This window comes from Paralichthys olivaceus, chromosome 12, assembly GCF_024713975.1.
Source record: "Paralichthys olivaceus isolate ysfri-2021 chromosome 12, ASM2471397v2, whole genome shotgun sequence".
In the NCBI taxonomy this organism is placed as follows: domain Eukaryota; kingdom Metazoa; phylum Chordata; class Actinopteri; order Pleuronectiformes; family Paralichthyidae; genus Paralichthys; species Paralichthys olivaceus.
Window position 1 is genome coordinate 2518239 of NC_091104.1, and position 18501 is coordinate 2536739.

The following is an 18501-nucleotide window of genomic DNA, read 5'->3' on the forward strand; positions in this document are numbered from 1 at the left end:
ACTGAGTGAAACTACAGGAGGGTAATAAATACCTTTGAATGCTTAGTGGGAGGGGGCAGAGAGTTATAAGAACACAGATTCTCCTATGTTCTTTGCTCATTTGTGCATGTCATTCAGGTGATGTGTACTGATGAGTCCATCTGCAGATGCTGAATTAAACTTTCAGAAAGAAGTGTTTGACTTTGTGCTTGTTTCACAGAAATTGCCACCACAATTTTGGCGTTGTCGGCAGGATCACTCGTGTGAGAGGACACTCTGGATTTGACAGACGTGTGTGACAGACGTGTCTGCATGGCAAGGTTTGGAACCGATGTAGAATCAAGGAAGCTTCGGGTGATCTTGGAGGTCACGGGTGGTCTTGGAGACCACAGAGTTAATATAGAATAAGCCTGTTGATGATCTTGGAGATCACGTAGTTATTAGAGTAAACAGGTTGGTGATCTGAGAGGAGGTCACAGAGTTAAGGAGTAGTGTTTGTTGATTTTAATACACTTGTTATATTGGGTTCTGACGTCGAGCTCATGATTTAACAAACTATGATATAATATAGTAAATAGAGTTTTGCACTGGAGATGTGACTGGGACTGAAGGACTGAGACCTGAGCCAGGATAATCTCGACACTGCAATGAATCTGCTTTAATAAGAGAAAAAAAAAAAGAGAGAGTGAGAGAAGTTCTCAACCGCCAAAGGTAAGTAAAGGTAAGTAAATTTAAGTAAACTTAAGTATATTAGGGGTATAATTGGTTTTTTGAGGTTATTAAGAAAGACTTAAATCCTAAAATTAAAATCCTAAAAACAAATTTTTAACAAAAGGAAATTAAAAAGAAAGAACGGATTAAAATAAATTAGGGAATTTCTAAATGTCTTTTCCCATATCAGCATAACTTTGGTCTTCCAAATTTTGTATTTTGTTGAACAAATTGGGAGTTTAAATTGATAAATAAGAGTTGTGTTAAAACTGCTGAGACAACCTACTAGAGAAATGGGTTTAAACATCTGTAAAGGAAAGAAAGATAAGGAAAATGCTAATCCACTTCAGCTTTCTTTTCTTAATGTTCAGTATATGTTAATAAGTGATGGTAAGCGTAGAGTTAGAGAGGAAAGAGTTAGAGAGGAATGAGTTAGTGGGGACAAATTAGAAGGAAAAAAGAAATGTAGGGATATTTGTACTGGAGCGTGTGAATTTTGGTTAACTGAAGTGAATATCAGGGACAGTTTGCAAAAGGTAGGGATTGAACTAATCTCCAAGTCTCAGTGTGTCCGACTAGACCCTGATCTGGACTCAGCTCCACCAAGAGGACAACCACAGCCAGCAGCGGTGCAGTGTGATGACCAGCAGGACACTCAGCTGCTACCGGTGCAGAGGGCGCAGGCGGCAGCTCCAGCCGTCCCTAACCTCCATCCAGACCTCGACCTTGTTGCAGCAGAGGAGGTGGACAGGCCTCCATCATGCACCACTCCATATGTGGCAGCACATACTCCACGGCGCACCGGGAAGGAGGCAATTTATGATTTGAATGCAACCCCGCAAGCACCGATGGTGGAGGTGGCTGCAGGAGATGGAAACACTCAGCTGATCTATAGACCATGGACATTCACCAATATGAAAGAACCTACCATTTCATCTCTCCCACAAGTGTTAAGTGGGGGAGCGGTATGCAGTGCAACTGGAACCAGCACTGAACAGCAGAGACTGCTGATGACTGAGATGGGGACTCAGTATTCGAAAGTGGCAAGATCCGTCTCTGCACAGGAGCGGAGAATGGTGAATCCAGCATGGGGTCATGCTGATCATGCAGAAAAACTCTTGAACAGCAAGAAAAAGAAAAAGGCAACGCAGTTGACAGAGGGACTGCAGTGGCACAGCTGACAGCATATCGAAACCAAGTCTGCGGGCACAAGAAAGGTCATGGAGGGAGAGGAAGGGGACGTGGAAGAACTGACGCTTGTTTCAAATGTGGCAAAATTGGACATTGGATCAGGGATTGCCCTGAGAACCAATACACATAGTGCGATTGAGTAGCGGTGGAGCTGGGGACAGTGAAGGATTCATCTGGTGCAGACGCGGAGACAGAGAGAAAGTTTCAACCTACTCACCAAATTCGTAAGAGCACTGTAACACGCACACCATGTGAATTACTGTTAGAACTTATGCATATATGCAAAAACACACAATCAAAGTAAATGGTAAAGACACCACATTTTTGGTAGATTCAGGTGAAACAGAATCAGTCATTTAATGTGAAGAGTTTAATATAACTCCAAAAATGAATGTTAGAGATGTTTTAAAACAATTGAAGCAACAGGTACGACAGTGCTAGAGAGATACACTGTACCATTGTTTAAAAAAAAAAAAAAATGAGGTTAAGGAAATTTTAAACATTAATTTTTGTTGTCACCACGCTGGCTGATAGATATTATTGGTAGAGATTTGATGTGTTCATTGAGTAATATGCTAATTTTAACATCACAAGGCGTAGATGTAACTAGAGGATTTGATATATGCATATCAATTGAAGATTCTGAACTCTTCCCTCACCTCTCTAAGTAACACTTGTGAGATGCTGAGGTACTCACCCAGATGTAATTACAGATGTTATGCTAACACAAAGGATGGTAGAGAAGGTTAGAGTAAGTAGTTAAAGAATGTGATAGAGAAAGTTAGATTAAAGATTAACGATAGGTTAGGTTGGTTATACTAGAACAGTAATCACTGTGTTGTCTCAGTAGCTTAGATTGACTCACTGGACAAATTGTTTAAGGTATCAAATTCTGATCTCCATGTTCTATTAAGCAAAGGAGAACAAAAACAATTGGTATTGAAAGTTTTGGAACTTTGGACCAAAAGGGGTTATGGGAAGGGAAAAAACATCAGATCCCAATAATAAAAATAACTTAATCAGAGGTTTAGAGGTAAATCACAAAAGATTTCTGCAGTGATAAATGCAATTAGGACTGTGGAATTTATTATTGTCAGACTGAACACTTTTCAAAAGCTAAGTGACTCAGATACAGTACAGCTGATAAATGCAGATATGAAGCTGTTTGTGGACAACTCAGCATTAAAAGATCCAGCAACTGGTAGAAGCCAAGTGGGTTTTGACGTTACAACTTTGTATGACAAATTTGGCTGAATCACTCATTACATTATTCTGCAGAAGCTGCAGAATTGGTTGCATTGATTGAGAAATGCAAATATGTAAGTGACAGGTGTCAACATATACACTGGTAGCAGGTATGCATTGGGAGTGGTATATGATTTGGCAGATTTTTGGCTAAAGGGAAATTCTCAAACCCATTACCTACCATACATTGGTTGCTGTTCTGATTGATGCTGTGTTGTTATTCAAACTAATTGCGTTCTGCAAATGTGAAGCATTATTTTTTAAAGACTTTTCAGTTTCACAGGGGAATGTGAGAGCAGAAGCTGCTGCAAAAGCTGCAGCAAAGCACAGTCTGCTTGTCCGAGGCGTTTCTGAATCTGATAGGTCATTAACACCTAATGTATTTGATGGGTCATTAACATTTAAATACAGATTTACAGGAGCTGCAGATAAGGGCAGCTCAGTTAAAAACAAACAAAAAAACAGTTTGAAGGAAAGTGGATTGTTTGGTGGCTATACATTTTGGTCTGGAACAAATAGGAAATCCTGTTTAGAAAGATATCTGTTTCCTCATAGTTGACACATGGTCAGAACCAAGTGTCAAAGGGGGGATGCCAAATGTAGGAAGAGATACAGATATATTGGTTTACAAAAGAATTGTCAAACTCACAAATTACTCACAAATTATTTTAAAATTTTCATTAGAGTTATATAATTGGTACTATAATAATATACAAAGAGGAATCCAGATTATATAAAGTGAACTGTTTGAGGGATTTTATGGAAGAACAAAGTGAGGGAAAGCAATACTGTCTTGGTTTTATTGACATGTGTGTTTCTCCACATTTAAACAGGACTCTTCAGCAGTTGCGAAGGCACTGCTCAGGGAAATGTTTTATTGTGCAACCTGTCCCCTATGCTTTTTGAGATCCACAGATAGGTGAAGGAAGCCCTACCAAAATCCATAGATGGCAGTGAAGGCTGCTGAAAGATCAACTTGGATGTTTGCAAGCCATTGCAGGGAGGTTCCTGAGCAAGGAGTGGATTCTTCAGAACACAGCGTGCATTGATGTCAGTGAGTGCACCTCAGCCTTCAACTGCTTTGTGTCCGCGAGCAAGGAGGGGGTGGAAATCTCTAGGTCCACACGTCTCCAATCTCACGAAGAGGCGGCACATTGATTAGGGGGTTGGCTAGGGTGACGCTGCTGATAAACGATGACGCCGACAGACAAAAAGTGACACCTGATGGGACGACTGGGATGCAGTTCGAGGGAAAAGATGTGTTCCCTGTCCTTGCTCACAGTCATCATCGTCCTGCCAACATTGCTATGGCAGGTGAAACCTTGGCAGGAAGAACAACACCAAACTAAACTGAGCATCATAAGCAAAAACAAAAAATGGAAACTCTTGTTTGAACTGACAAAGCCTGAAGTCAATTCATGGTATGCAGCCATGAAGACAACTGCGAGGAAAGATCATCAATGAGAGACCTAACCTCACTTACTTCCATACAGATTGCACTCACTATTATGAAGATTTGAGTGTTCCACATTGAAAGTGTCTCCAAAGGATTTGGGGGACTCTTCCCATGGTGGGGAAATGTGCGAACAACACACACAGAATAGATGGGAGTGTACTTAGTGGGGGTTGGGTTTTCATTTTTGTTTCTCCCAATATTCAGGGCCTCAGAAATGTGGCTCTGCGAAATAGGATGGCTTTGGACATTATGCTCACCAGCCAAGGAGGTGTTGGTCACATAATCTGATCTGATTGCTGCACATACATACATACATACATCTGACAATTTGATGCATACTGTTTTTCATTTAAATTGCCTATTGTTTGAGGAAAAGAACAAGGACACACAGATTCCTGAAGCATGGAATTGGTGGTCATAGTGAATTTTAAATGTGAAAAAATGTGTCATTGGAATTTTTGACATCGATTCAGATTTTTGTTTGTATTTAAGTGTTGTTGGTCTGGTGTATTGATTGTGTACTATTTGTGTACTTTAATCAAGAATGCAATTGGATATGTTAAATTTCCGGGCCCTCATCTAGAATGAAATTCTCAATTTCAAGATGATGCGTTTGTCTAAAAATGATTGTTGTTTAGTGAGCATGAAATGCTCAAAGGGGGGAAATGTAATGGAAATTTTACATTTGTCAGAATCAGAATCAGAATTCTTTTATTTGCCAAGTATGTTTGCACATACAGGAAATTGCCTTGGTGTCATTGGTGCACTACTTATGTACATAAAACAACAATATAAAAAAACAACAATATGTAAGAAATTGAATAAAATAAAATAGAATAAAATAAAATAAAATAAAATAAAGAATATACATATATACATTAACAGATTAACAGGGTTATGGGCACGTGCTGTGCGAAGGTGCAGAGATTGGTGATAGTGCCAGTGGTATATAAGTAATAAATTATAAATTATGTGCAGGGGGTGGGGTGTGGTGGGGTAGAGTCAGTGCGGTGCAGAGTCAGTGTGATGCAGGGGGCTTGTTTGTGAGCCCCACTGCTACGGGGAAAAAACTGTTCAGATGGCGAGAGGTTTTAGTCCTGATGGCCCGAAACCTTTTTCCGGAGGGAAGTCTCTGGAACAGGTGGTGACCGGGATGTGAAGGATCAGCAATGATCTTGCCTGCTCTCCTACTGGTCCTGGAGTGGAACAGGTCTAGGAGGGCCGGCAGGTCACAGCCGATGACCTTCTCAGCTGACCTTATGATCCGCTGCAGTCTGCCCTTGTCCTTGGCAGTGGAGGCAGCGAACCAGACGGTGATTGATGAGGTGAGGATGGACTCAATGATGGCTGTGTAGAATTCAACCATCACTTTCTGCGGCATGTTGAATTTCCTCAGTTGCCGCAGGAAGAACATCCTCTGCTGGGCCTTCTTGGTGACGGAGGTGATGTTCTCCGCCCACCTCAAGTCCTGTGCAATGATGGTCCCCAGGAATCTGAAGGACTCCACTGTTTTAACTGGGGAGTTGCACAGGCTGAGGGGGGCAGTTTGGGCTGGGCTCCTCCTGAAGTCTGCCACCATCTCTACAGTTTTCAAAGCGTTCAGCTCCAGGTGGTTCTGGCTGCACCAGGAAGCCAGGCTGTTAACTTCCTCTCTGTAGGCGGCTTCGTCCCCATTGGTGATTAATCCGATGAGGGTCGTGTCGTCTGCAAACTTCAGGAGTTTGACAGAGGGATGGCTGGAGGTGCAGTTGTTGGTGTAGAGGGAGAACAGTAGAGGGGAGAGCACACAACCTTGTGGGGCTCCAGTGCTGATGGTCCGTGACTCCGAGACAAGCTTGCCCAGCCTCACGCGCTGCTTCCTGTCAGTCAGGAAGTTAGAGATCCACCTACAGGTGGGCTCAGGCACGCTCAGCTGTGTCAGCTTGTCCCGGAGAAGAGCTGGGGCGATGGTGTTGAATGCGGAGCTGAAGTCCACAAACAGGATCCTGGCGTAGGTGCTGGGGGAGTCGAGGTGCTGGAGGATGAAGTGGAGTCCCATGTTGACTGCGTCGTCTACGGACCTGTTGGCTCTGTAGGCAAACTGCAGTGGGTCGAGGAGGTGGTTGGTTATTGTCTTGAGGTGGGTCAGCACGAGGCGCTCAAAGGTCTTCATTACTACAGAGGTCAGGGCGACCGGTCTGTAGTCATTAAGGCCTGTGATCCTCTGCTTCTTGGGAACGGGGATGATGGTGGATGTTTTGAGACAGGCGGGTACAGCACATTCAGCCAGTGAGGTGTTAAAAATGTTCGTGAACACTGGCGAAAGCTGGTCTGCACAGTGCCTCAGTGTGGAGGGGGAGACAGCGTCGGGTCCAGGTGCCTTGCGGGGGTTCAACTTCTTCAGAAGCTTGTTTACATCTCTCTCCTGAATAGAGAGAGGTGTGATGGGGGGGAGGGGGGTTGAGTCTTTGTCCAGGCTGGGGTGAAGAGGTGTAATAGCTGTGTGGGGGGGCTGGGAGTCTGGGTTAGAACTGGTCCATTGTCTTTCAAATCTACAGTAAAAGTCATTCAGTTCGTTTGCAAGTTTCAGGTCTTCCACAGAGTGGGGGTTTTTGGTTTTGCAGCCGGTGATCACTCGCAGCCCCTTCCAGACTGACGAGGAGTCGTTGGCTGCAAACTGTTGTTCCAGCTTCTTTGAGTACTGTCGTTTGGCCTCCTTAATCTCCTTGCCAAACGAGTATTTTGCCAGTCTGAAACTATCCATGTCCCCACTCTTGAAGGCCGCCTCCTTCTCCAAACGAAGCTGTTTGAGTTTTGCAGTGAACCAGGGCTTGTCGTTGTTATAGCTCACCCTGGTGCGTGTTGGGATACATCTGTCTTCACAGAAGCTGATGTATGACGTCACTGCATCTGTGTATTCATCAAGGCTGTTGGAAGCAGTTCTAAAAATGTCCCAGTCAGTGTTATCCAGGCAATCACGCAGCTCCTCCACAGCTTCTCTGTTGCTCCAGTTCTTGGATCTCAGCACAGCAGGTTTAGAAAGTTTGAGTTTCTGCCTGTAAGCTGGGATCAGGTGAATAAGAGCGTGGTCGGACAGGCCCAGAGCAGCGCGGGTAACTGCATGATACGCCTTGGTGATGGTGCTGTAGCAGTGATCAAGAGTGTTCTCCCCCCTGGTCGGGCATTTGATCAACTGTTTATATTTCGGGAGTTCCTGAGATAAGTTCCCCTTATTAAAGTCCCCGAGGACAATAACAGGGGAATAAGTGTTCTCTCTCCTCCTCTCCACCCCCAGTACCTGCTCGGCGAGTTGTCTTTGTGCTTCGCGCACGTCAGCTTGCGGGGGGATGTACACGCCGGCCAGGGTGAAAGAGGTGAACTCACGGGGAGAGTAGAACGGTCGGCAGGTAATGAAAAAAGTTTCCAGGTCCGGAGAACAGGACTGTAAAATGACTTTCACGTCGCTGCACCAGCCCTGGTTTATATAAAAACAAATCCCTCCGCCTTTTGCCTTGTGTGAGAGGATCGGGTCGCGGTCCGCGCGTAACAGCTGGAAGCCGGTCATCTGTGCGGCGGAGTCCGGTGTGGCTTCAGTCAACCACGATTCCGTGAAACACAAGACAGAAGTAAGGGAAAAGTCTCTATTTGTCCGGATGAGGAGGCGCAGTTCGTCCATCTTATTGCACAGCGAGCGGATATTGGAGAGGAGGATGCTCGGGAGAGGTGAGCGTAGTCCCCGCTCCCTGAAGCGCACCAGGGCCCCAGCGCGCTTCCCTCGTCGTCTCCGTCGAAGTCTCACTGCGTGTCCGAGGACCGCCGCACCTTTGATGAGTAAGTCCACTAAATCCACGGAAGAGGCGATAAAGTTGGGACATAAATTGGATGGTGTTGTGTCCCTGATGGAAAGAAGCTCGTCCATCGTGAAAGTAATCCGAGTAGGGTCGCAGTAAACAGAATTAAATACTAAAAACAAACACAAAAGTGCGCACCAACACACCGAGGCGACCGTTCGTGGCGCCATCTTGGTATTGTGAATGTGTAATTGCATGAGCAGACATGTATGTGGATGACTGACCAAATGGTTCACCAAATTGTTTATCTGAAAGGGCAACCTTAAGGTTTACGATGGTGGCTTAAGAGACTTGAGTTGTATGGCCCCGAGAAACCAAAACTTTATGGTGTCTCATGGTATCTCTGATTGGGATCTCACACCTGGGGTCTCACAGGGGGGTCATCCACAGAACATGTAAACAAATGGACAGGACGTCTCCTCCACTGAGTGAAACTACAGGAGGGTAATATACCTTTGAATGCTTAGTGGGAGGGGGCAGAGAGTTATAAGAACACAGATTCTCCTATGTTCTTTGCTCATTTGTGCATGTCATTCAGGTGATGTGTACTGATGAGTCCATCTGCAGATGCTGAATTAAACTTTCAGAAAGAAGTGTTTGACTTTGTGCTTGTTTCACAGAAATTGCCACCACACTGACCAAAACGTCGAAATAATAATAACAATAACAACAACAATAATAATAATAACAATAATAACTAATAATACATCAGTAAGGTTGATTGCGTGGCGGATGACCTCAGCAGGACAGCATGCTGTATAGTAATTTGCAATACTGTGGCTGTGTCAGTCTGGTGACGCCACGGCCGGACGCTCCATATTTGGCTATGCCCCGCTTGTTGCTAAAACCACTGGTTTCCAGCAAGAGAGTCAGACGATCGACAGACTGCACAGGGTACTCGCTCAGTAGCAGCACAGACACAGAACAGAACCTTTAGGAATACATCAGAGGAGATGATGTCAGTCACAGCAGCTCTCGTCTCTACACTCTTCTTTCTCTCCACACGCTCCGCCTCAGGTGAGTCCACGCTGCTCGCCCTTCATTCCACGCGTTCTCTCAAATGACCTTAAAGTCAAATTGTAGTAGCGCGACATATGATATGTACATACAATATCAAATACTATGATTCTCTGTGTGGAGCAGTTTGTTTTGTAGTATTGTGAGTGTGAAAATGTAAATGTATAGCAAATGTAAAGTTGGATTCACATGAACAGATCTACATGAACAGGTCACTGGAGGAGCAGCATACAGTCATTCGTTTAGTGTTTATGTTTAGATTTCCGGCACACATAGAAATACTCTTTACATGTCTTATAGAGTTTTCAGTACAAGTCACTACACACTTTGCAGGATTAATATTTGAAAAAAAATGTTTGAACACCAGTGGACACTCGTGCTTAATAGGCTGTAAATCACATTTAAGAATTTAAGATTACCTGTAACAATTTAATGTTGAGGCATTTGTTAGTACCTAAAACATTATGTAACATGAGGGGGGGGGGGGGGGGGGGGGACTGCTGTTTCTTCTCAGTATTTGCTCATACTGCGAAGAAACAGCAATGACTTACCACACTGTATATAGCTGTTGTTAATAAGAAATGACTGAATGACTGATCTGACTCAGGTAAGGTAAGGTAACAGACTGCTGATATAAAAACAGCCCTTCTCTTATGTTCTTTGGGCGCCACACTTTCTACTGCTGCTTTGTAATCATAAAAACCACACATTTGTGGTTGTGACAGAACAGTCAGTCCAATAAAATATAGGACCAAGGATATTTTACACTGACAATCGCAATGTGCTCTATTCACAACATTATCTTATCTCACTGACAAAGTGCTGTATCTGAACTTGTGGCTTTTTTAATTATTTCTGGTCCACAGTGCCTCATTTGTGCAAAGCTTTTTTCTCTCTAATGAATGTGTGTAGTCCTACATATTGTGACGGGCCTCAATTAAGGTGTTAAGTGTTTATTACTTAAAAGTGTAGTTTAGTGTTAAATAGTGTTCAGTGTGTAGAATTTTGTGATATCTAGTGTTGAAATTGCATTTTGCAACTGATTACCCCTCACCTCACGCTCTCCTTCCAAACATGAAAAAGAAACTGAAGCAGCCTTTAATTGTCATGAAAACTCAAAAGGTGTTTAGTTTGTTCAGTCTGGACTAATGTAAAAAACATAGTGGCCTCTGTAGAGAGGGTCCCCTCGAAGTATTTAAATTTAAAGGGCCTTTTCTGGGGTAAGGAAACTACAATTCATACAATTTAGATGAAATAAACTAGTGAAAACATTATGAGAATTATTCTACATTAAATAATAGTTCCCTTTCACTTAAATCTTACACACTGGGCCTTTAATAGTTTAAAACTTATGGCACTAAGGCCCTATCACTGTGTGACAGTCCCCTGTACAGCTCACCTATGGAAATTACTTGTATAAGTTAATAAAGTATATAAAACACCTTTGGTGTATTGTTTTCTTTCATAATGACAGGAGTCAACATTTGTGTGTCACTATAACCTTCATTTAAATCATGTTAGTATAGTATCTTACACAAATTGTCTAATTTTCCAGGCTCCTATCCCCAAGCACAAAATTGGAAATCAACCAACTTTAAAACCATTTTGTCCTGGGAACCAAAACCATCAGCCACTTACAGCTACACTGTGGAGTACTCTACGTAAGTACCTGCATCCGAACCCTCACCCTTTAACTCTTTTAACAAATGGCATTTAATTCCCAGAAACATTCATCTTGTCAGTGTGTCCACGGAAAGCAAATGCCCTCACACTTTCCCGCTATGTGACCTTGCAGGAATGAGTCTTTCCATTATTGATTCAGTAAAAGCTTTTACTGGAATGTATATTTTAGGCCAGAGCTCTTTAAATAGTAAGATAACTAAAAGACAATTGACCTTTGTGATTCAATAAGAGAAAAATGAAAGAGGCAAGAGCAATGTCAACAATCAAATAAAATTAACAAATGCCAACAGCTGCAAACAGCTCTTTCAGCTCATTGTTCCACAGTATATTCACATCAATGTTATTTTGCACAGATAATAAATTATTTATTTCTGACTGTATGCGTTATAAATGATACCCAGACTAGACAGACTTAAGACCTAATTTATTGCTCATCTGGTGTCTATTATAGACTAAATAAGACTATTTTCATCCATCATTCATGTCCATATGAAACTTGTCAAATTTTACAGGGTTTCAGGGAACAATCAGAGGACTCCTCACTGTATCCAGACCACAGAAACAGTGTGTGATCTGTCCAGCTCTCTGACTGACCTGAACGCCTACTACACAGCTGACGTCCTGTCCGAAACCCCGAGGGGGCCACCACTGACCTCATTGAGTCCCCTCACACCAGCACACCACGGTTCTGCCCCTACAAAGACAGTACGTTCTTCTGCTACACTCGTGAAGACTTTTTTCTAATTGACAAAACGTGTTGGAAATAACAGCTGTTAAATTGTCCCAGAGCCTGTCAGTGCTCCGGTCCTTCCCAATGACCTCTTGTTGCAGCGCAGCTCTGTCTTTCTCAAGCTGCTTTCTGACATGCACCGAACTCAGCAGTTCCTCAGTATATTTGCCAGAGGAGGTGCATGTGTGAATGCAAATGTCCAAGTGAGACGCTCCCCAGTTTTTGCAGACTTTCTCCTCCTGGCCTCCTAGTATAATGTCCGTAGAATTTCAGGAGAATTCTACGGAAGTGTATTGCATTCACTTGAAAAAAAAACAAAACAGTTTTTTCTGAGTAATTTATTTTTTGGTTTGTTTTTTGAATATTTTTTTCTGTTTTTCTGACAATTTTTTTTTTCTGTTTTTCGCAGTAATTCTTATCTGTTTTTCGGAGTAGTTTTTTTTCTGAATTTCTGAATTATCGAGATACTTCGAACTCCCTCGGAACCTCCAACCTGCAAGTGACTCCCATGGACCTATGGTGACTCCTGCCCGCACATACATGCCCCATCTCAGCAGATCTGAATGGGCTTTCCTTCTGAGCAACCGCAAAGTCCTCAGGTGCCTGCGTAGATTCGACAAACTAATGATAATACCATCTATATGACTTAAAGACAGGACTATCTCCCAGTGTCTTAAACCCAGATCAAAGTAAAACTTGATTAAACTAAACAAGCAGGTCATGTTTGTTTCCATTACATCTAGCTCTCAATAAAGGAATGAAAGCGTCTATTGTTTCAAATGCTCTCTAAACGCAGAAAAAAAAAAATAGTCAGAAAAACAGAAGAAAAATTACTCCAAAAAATAGGGAAAAAAAAGTGAGAAAAACTGAAAAAAATATTGATTTAGACATGCATTGTAAACAGAGTTTAATTTTTTTTTCAAGTGAATGCAATACGCTTCCATTCAATGTGAAAGCACTGTGAGAGAGAGTGTTTGTGTGTGTGTTGCTGTTGTGAACATGTCTGTGCAGAGAACCTCCTGTTGTGTTGTGCATGTTTGAAAGTCAGACTATGGGTAAACTCTGTAGCCAATATTGCTCACTTTACCTGTCATATCTAAAAATGGCTTCAGCGTTGTCAATGCTCACAATTTTTTGGCCTCTAACATAATTAAAATGGTAACTTCCATGAGAGATACAGTGGTGTACATGCACAGGTGACAGTCTCCCTCCCTTCTCCATAGCTGAGATAGGCAAACCTGACTTCAAGCTGGAGGTGATTGAAAGCCAAAAGAAAACCACCCTGTATGTGACTGACCCACTCACCGCCCTGTTTAAAGATGGCCACCAGCTGAACATCAGGGACATCTTTGCTGACCAGCTGCACTATAAAGTCACCTATCGGAAAAACAAAAGCACTGGAAAGGTGAGTAAAAGGAGACATCTCGATATCGGTCTCAAACAGGCATACATTTTTACTCATTACATACTGCATGTTTTCCATTCTGTGTTTTCTGCAGAAAGCCCACATCTCTAAGACCAATTTAATAGAACTGACTGATCTGGACTTGCCTGTATGCCAGATGCGTCAGTGGAGAGCAACACACACAGCAGTAGTCTAGTCCTGACACTGAAGTTTTGGTGGCATTTACTTTTCATTGGTATTCTGTGTGAACTTACACACCAAATAAGACATTGTGAAGTATTTTTGCTCAAAACCAAGCATGCAGTTAAAATCTCTATAGCTTCTTGATGTCAACAGTGTTATTTTCTACATGAATAGACTGGAGCATCTAAATGGAATTGAAATGAAAGTTGTGCGAAAGGATGGAAACAGGATGTATCCCTATATACCCTGTTTTATTCGTGGCAAAGCAAAGAATCAGTTAAAGCCGGATCTGACAGGACACTGGGTGTATTGCTGTGTGTGTGTGGGTGTAGCTGAAAAAAAAGCAGACAATCGCAATGTCCCTTCTCGGGTTAAATAAAATGGTTGGCTGGTCTGGGAGTATGTCTAGATATACCACATGGCTCTCTTCAAAAGATGCAAGCATCATATGCAAATCAAAACTCGTAATTTAGTCATCTAAACATGGCACTGGTTTTTGTTATGTTGCTACGCACGGGTCCTTTATCTAAAACTCTCTAAGTTTTACATTAATTGGAGCTGGGGACCATCAGTGAAGTAGAGGTAGCTGGCCACTGCCTCATATAATAATAGCCATGCTCATCCTGCCATTCAGATGAGTTTTGATTTCTGTAGCATTAATTTGATCATGTTTTGGTCTGGAATTTAGTTCCTGTCAGCCTTATCAGTTGAATTTCTTTTTTGTTTTAGTTCTTTATAAATTACTTTTTGTTAGAAAAACCTGATCCATCATGTGTCTTCCCTTATTTAGTGCCAGATGACTCTGATGCGCCAAACCAAGTTATAAATTGCCTGTGAAAATAAAACTGAAAATCTTGTAATTGGTACTGATGTTCAAGGACAAAAGATTATCAGCAAAGTTGGAGCAGCAAAACAAATCAAAAATAAAGAACCTGGGTGTTACTCAGGACTAGATTTTAATCCGCACATAAACAATGTCACAAAGATTGCCTTTTATCATTTAAGAAACATTGCAAGAGTAAGACTGTACCTCACTTTGGAAACTGCCAAAAAGTTCATTCATGCTTTTATACTTTCTCGCCTGGACTACTGTAATGCACTATATTCAGGATTACCGAAAAAATCCATCGTTAGCCTACAGCTTTTGCAAAATTCAGCAGCCATGGTTTTAATGAGAAATAGGAAAAGATTCCATATTACTCTTATTTTAGTGTCTTTACACTGGCTTCGAGCATCACTGAGGATTGATTTTAAAATTATTTTACTTGTTTTTAATTCTCTTAATGGTACAGCACCGTCATACATCTCTGACTGTTTATCGGAATATGTTACGAATCATTCCCTCAGGTCGTCTACAGCGGGCTTGCTCAATGTCCCCAAAACAAACTATAAAAGGTTTGGGGAAGCAGCAGGAAAGCTGTCTCAAAAGCCATCCTCCTGGGAAAGTAGATACAGTAAACACAAAGATCGATGTCATGAAGAAAAGCAGGAACTTGAAAGGTGCAAAAAAATATCAAAAGAAATAGAGAAAACAACAACAATTTTCTTCTACAACTCCCAACATGCACTGAACTGTGCTTGTGGCCCCATATTTTTCTCATATTACTTCATGTAACTAAAGTCCATTGTTTGTGCTTCCATCTCTCTATCTCTCTCCCTCTCTCTCCAAATTTCACTACTAATACTACCACCATATTATGATTATGATGATGATGATAAACTGTTATTATTAATAATATAATTGCATCTCAATGTATCACTATTCATTATATTTATATTTTTATGACAACAGTCTCTCTCTGTCTCTCTCTCTCTCTTCTCTCCCCTCTTATCCATTCATCTCTCCTCTCCTCCATTATTCTCCTCTAGTCAAGGCAGATGGGCGCCCACACTGATTCCAGAAACTTGTTGTCGTCACTCACTCATAGTAAACTCACTTGAATACTATAATAATAATAATAATATTGATACTACTACTACTACTAGTAATACACTTTATTCATATAGCACTTTAAAAAAACGGAAGTGCTTTGACTGAAAAGCAAGCAAAGTAAATAAAAACTTGAACAAATAAAAGCAGTAATATGACAATCAAATATTAGTTTGGTCCAATTTTGAGTGAAAATGGCAGAGCAGATGTTTTGGTTGCAAACCTAACAATGCTCTACTTGGCTCTACTATTGCACTACTACTTACTTGTATGCAAGTAAAGCTATAATTCATCCTGCACATTGAGGCCTCCATCATGAAATACAATGCACAACAAAAGACATAAAACAGTTTATATTTTGTTACATGTGTAAAACATTACATACAGTACAAAATACTATGAATATACACATTTCACTTAATAGTAACATGCCATCGCCCAAAGATATCAGTAATCATATCTTCAGTTTTAGAGCATTCCATTACTTCTGACTATACGTTTTGGCAGCTCTGTGCGGTAAACACATTTCCCATTATTCTGCATGAAGGTGACTGTCATCTTATGCTCAGTGACCTGGAAGTAAGGCACGCCTCCTATTGTGTGATTGACAGGACTGGAGTAGAGCTGCCAGGACTGAGGAACACTGTCCTTGTGAGTGGTGTCAGGATCGCTGACCACCCCACTCCCACTGACTACATATGAGCTCCCATCATCCTCTCTGATGAACTGTTAAAAATACAGAGACAGACAGCATTAAAGGCATCAATGTTGTGCTCAATTAGACCAAGATACAGCGACAAAATTCATTAAAGGTTCAGTGTGTAAGATTTAGGTGAAAGGGAGCAGAAACTGAATACAAAGTAATCCTAGTGATGTTTTCACTAGTGTGTTTTAACTAAATTGTACGATTGTTGTTTTCTTAGAATGAGCCATTTATATTTAAATACTTTATATTTACATGGGGAGCAGGTCCTCTCTACAGAGGCCACCATGTTTTTACAGTAGTAAAAACTGGACAAACTAAACGCCTCTTGAGTTTTTATGACAAGTGAAGGCTGCCACAGGTACTCTTTCATGTTTGGAATTCAGGAAGACTTTCTCATAAACCGTTCCTGGCAGAGGCCGTCCACACAGAGCCCAGTTCTGCCGGAGGTTTCTTACACCTGGGAGTTTTTCCTCCCCGCTGTTGCTCATGCTTGCTTGGTGTGGAACAAGTTGGATTTTGTGTTTCTTCTTGGACTTGGACTTTTGTGCAGCACCCTTAGACAACTGCTTGTTGTGATACCGTGCTATATAAATTTGAAATTTGAAATATTCAATTACTCACAAATCTATCTCTCTATATATATTTCTTCTTATTAATCAGCTGATTGTGGGCATTTTGAATGGCCATTCAGATATTGCCACAATCTCATCCAGCCAGTCGTGCGGTTGTGATTAAATTTGAAATCCTTTCTCCTCTCTCCGGCAGTCAGCTGTCATTAGTGATCCGCTGTAACTCCCCTTCAACCCAATCTCCTCCGGTTTAATCCGAAGCCATGGTCCAGTCCAGCAGAGTCATTCATAATTATTTCTCCATCAACCCCTCTGATGCCGATGACATCACATAGGGGTCAAAATGCCAAAAGACTTAATTGCATAGAAATAAAAAAAATATTCAACTGTCAAGTTAAAGTCTCTCCTGATTGAACTGTTCTCATATCAACCACTTGTTTCCAATCTTATTTCATTGTAGGGCTTTATGCAGCACATTGATTCCCTCTTACACTGACACACACATATTGACAATCAACACATCTGTATGCTTAGACTGCAACACTCACGTTGCACAGTAGATTCCTCTTGCTCCAACGTGTTTTACAGACACACAGATCACTTTATAATGTTGAGGTAATTATAAAATTAAATATAAAACCATATCATACAAGTGGTAGATTAAGTTACCAGATATTCCATCACAGTGTATCATTCTATGTTATTGTTTCCATCTTTTCAATCCCCCCTCCCTTTCTGCTTCTGTTGTGCAGTGACTTTAGTTTTTTTACGGTCATTTTGTGCCATACAGACTTGCATAGTGAAGATAAGGCTTACAGTGTACCATTCTTAATGCTGTCTTTACTCAGTAGCCATCACATTGTGCAATCATTTATTTCATTGACATGAGTTGAAGCCAATTGTTGGACTGTAAGTTATACTACTGCAGGAAAAACAAATGCTCATCTTCCTGGAACAATATGTCAACACTGTGCTCATATAAAATAAATAAGATTTCATCTTTATGACTAATTATATTGATCAGTAATATCCGTTGAAACAAAGTATCATTTAACCCAATAACTATCTGGATGGTTTCTAATTTTTGGAAATGTATAAAACCTGTGATTGTGTAATGTGGGCACATGCCAGTCTTGGTGCCAGAAAATGATGCAAACTAGCTTTGAACTATCAACAAGTACAGTCTTTGTAGCACCCACTAGTGAATGCCACCTCCTGTACAGAGAGGGGCAATCTTGCACATACTCTTCTCAAACACAGTGTGATAAGTGGGATATGAAAAAGAATAAATAACTGTCAAAGAGACAGACAGACAAATAACAACACACTGAGATACACTTTCTTGATGAATCTATGTACACATGATATTTTTTATGATTGAGCGTGCACTCACTTACATACCTGCAGATTGTGGTCATGGCCAGACAAGTACACAGTGACTCTGTATTTCTTCAGCAGGGGCCTCAGTCTGTTGACCAGACAGGATGTTGGTCCGTGATGGCCGATGGACCAGACAGGATGTTGGTCCGTGATGGCCGATGGACCAGACAGGATAATGACCAGCCACCACAACATAGGCTGATCTGACACATGTCATACATACTGGCACTTCAGTTAAAAGGCAACAACAGAGCAAAATGTAACTGTATCACATTTTAGAGAACAACCACAGTTCTGTCTCATTTGCTTCTGTTTCTGTATGTTAATTGAGAGTGGCATGATGATGCAGAAATCGTTTGTATTTAGTGCCGTGCAAAAATATTATAATTAATAACATGCATAATACAATCATGCACATAGCAATGACTCCAAACATATAGCCTTATAAAGATTTATCAAGAACTATCTTCACAGATAAGAGAAACA

The 18501-nt window shown here is 41.4% G+C and overlaps 1 pseudogene; it reads left to right on the top strand.

Moving 5' to 3' along the window:
• The first annotated feature begins 6383 nt into the window (after positions 1–6383).
• Positions 6384–15875, top strand: LOC138412181 (tissue factor-like; annotated as a pseudogene).
• Positions 15876–18501: the final 2626 nt, after the last annotated feature.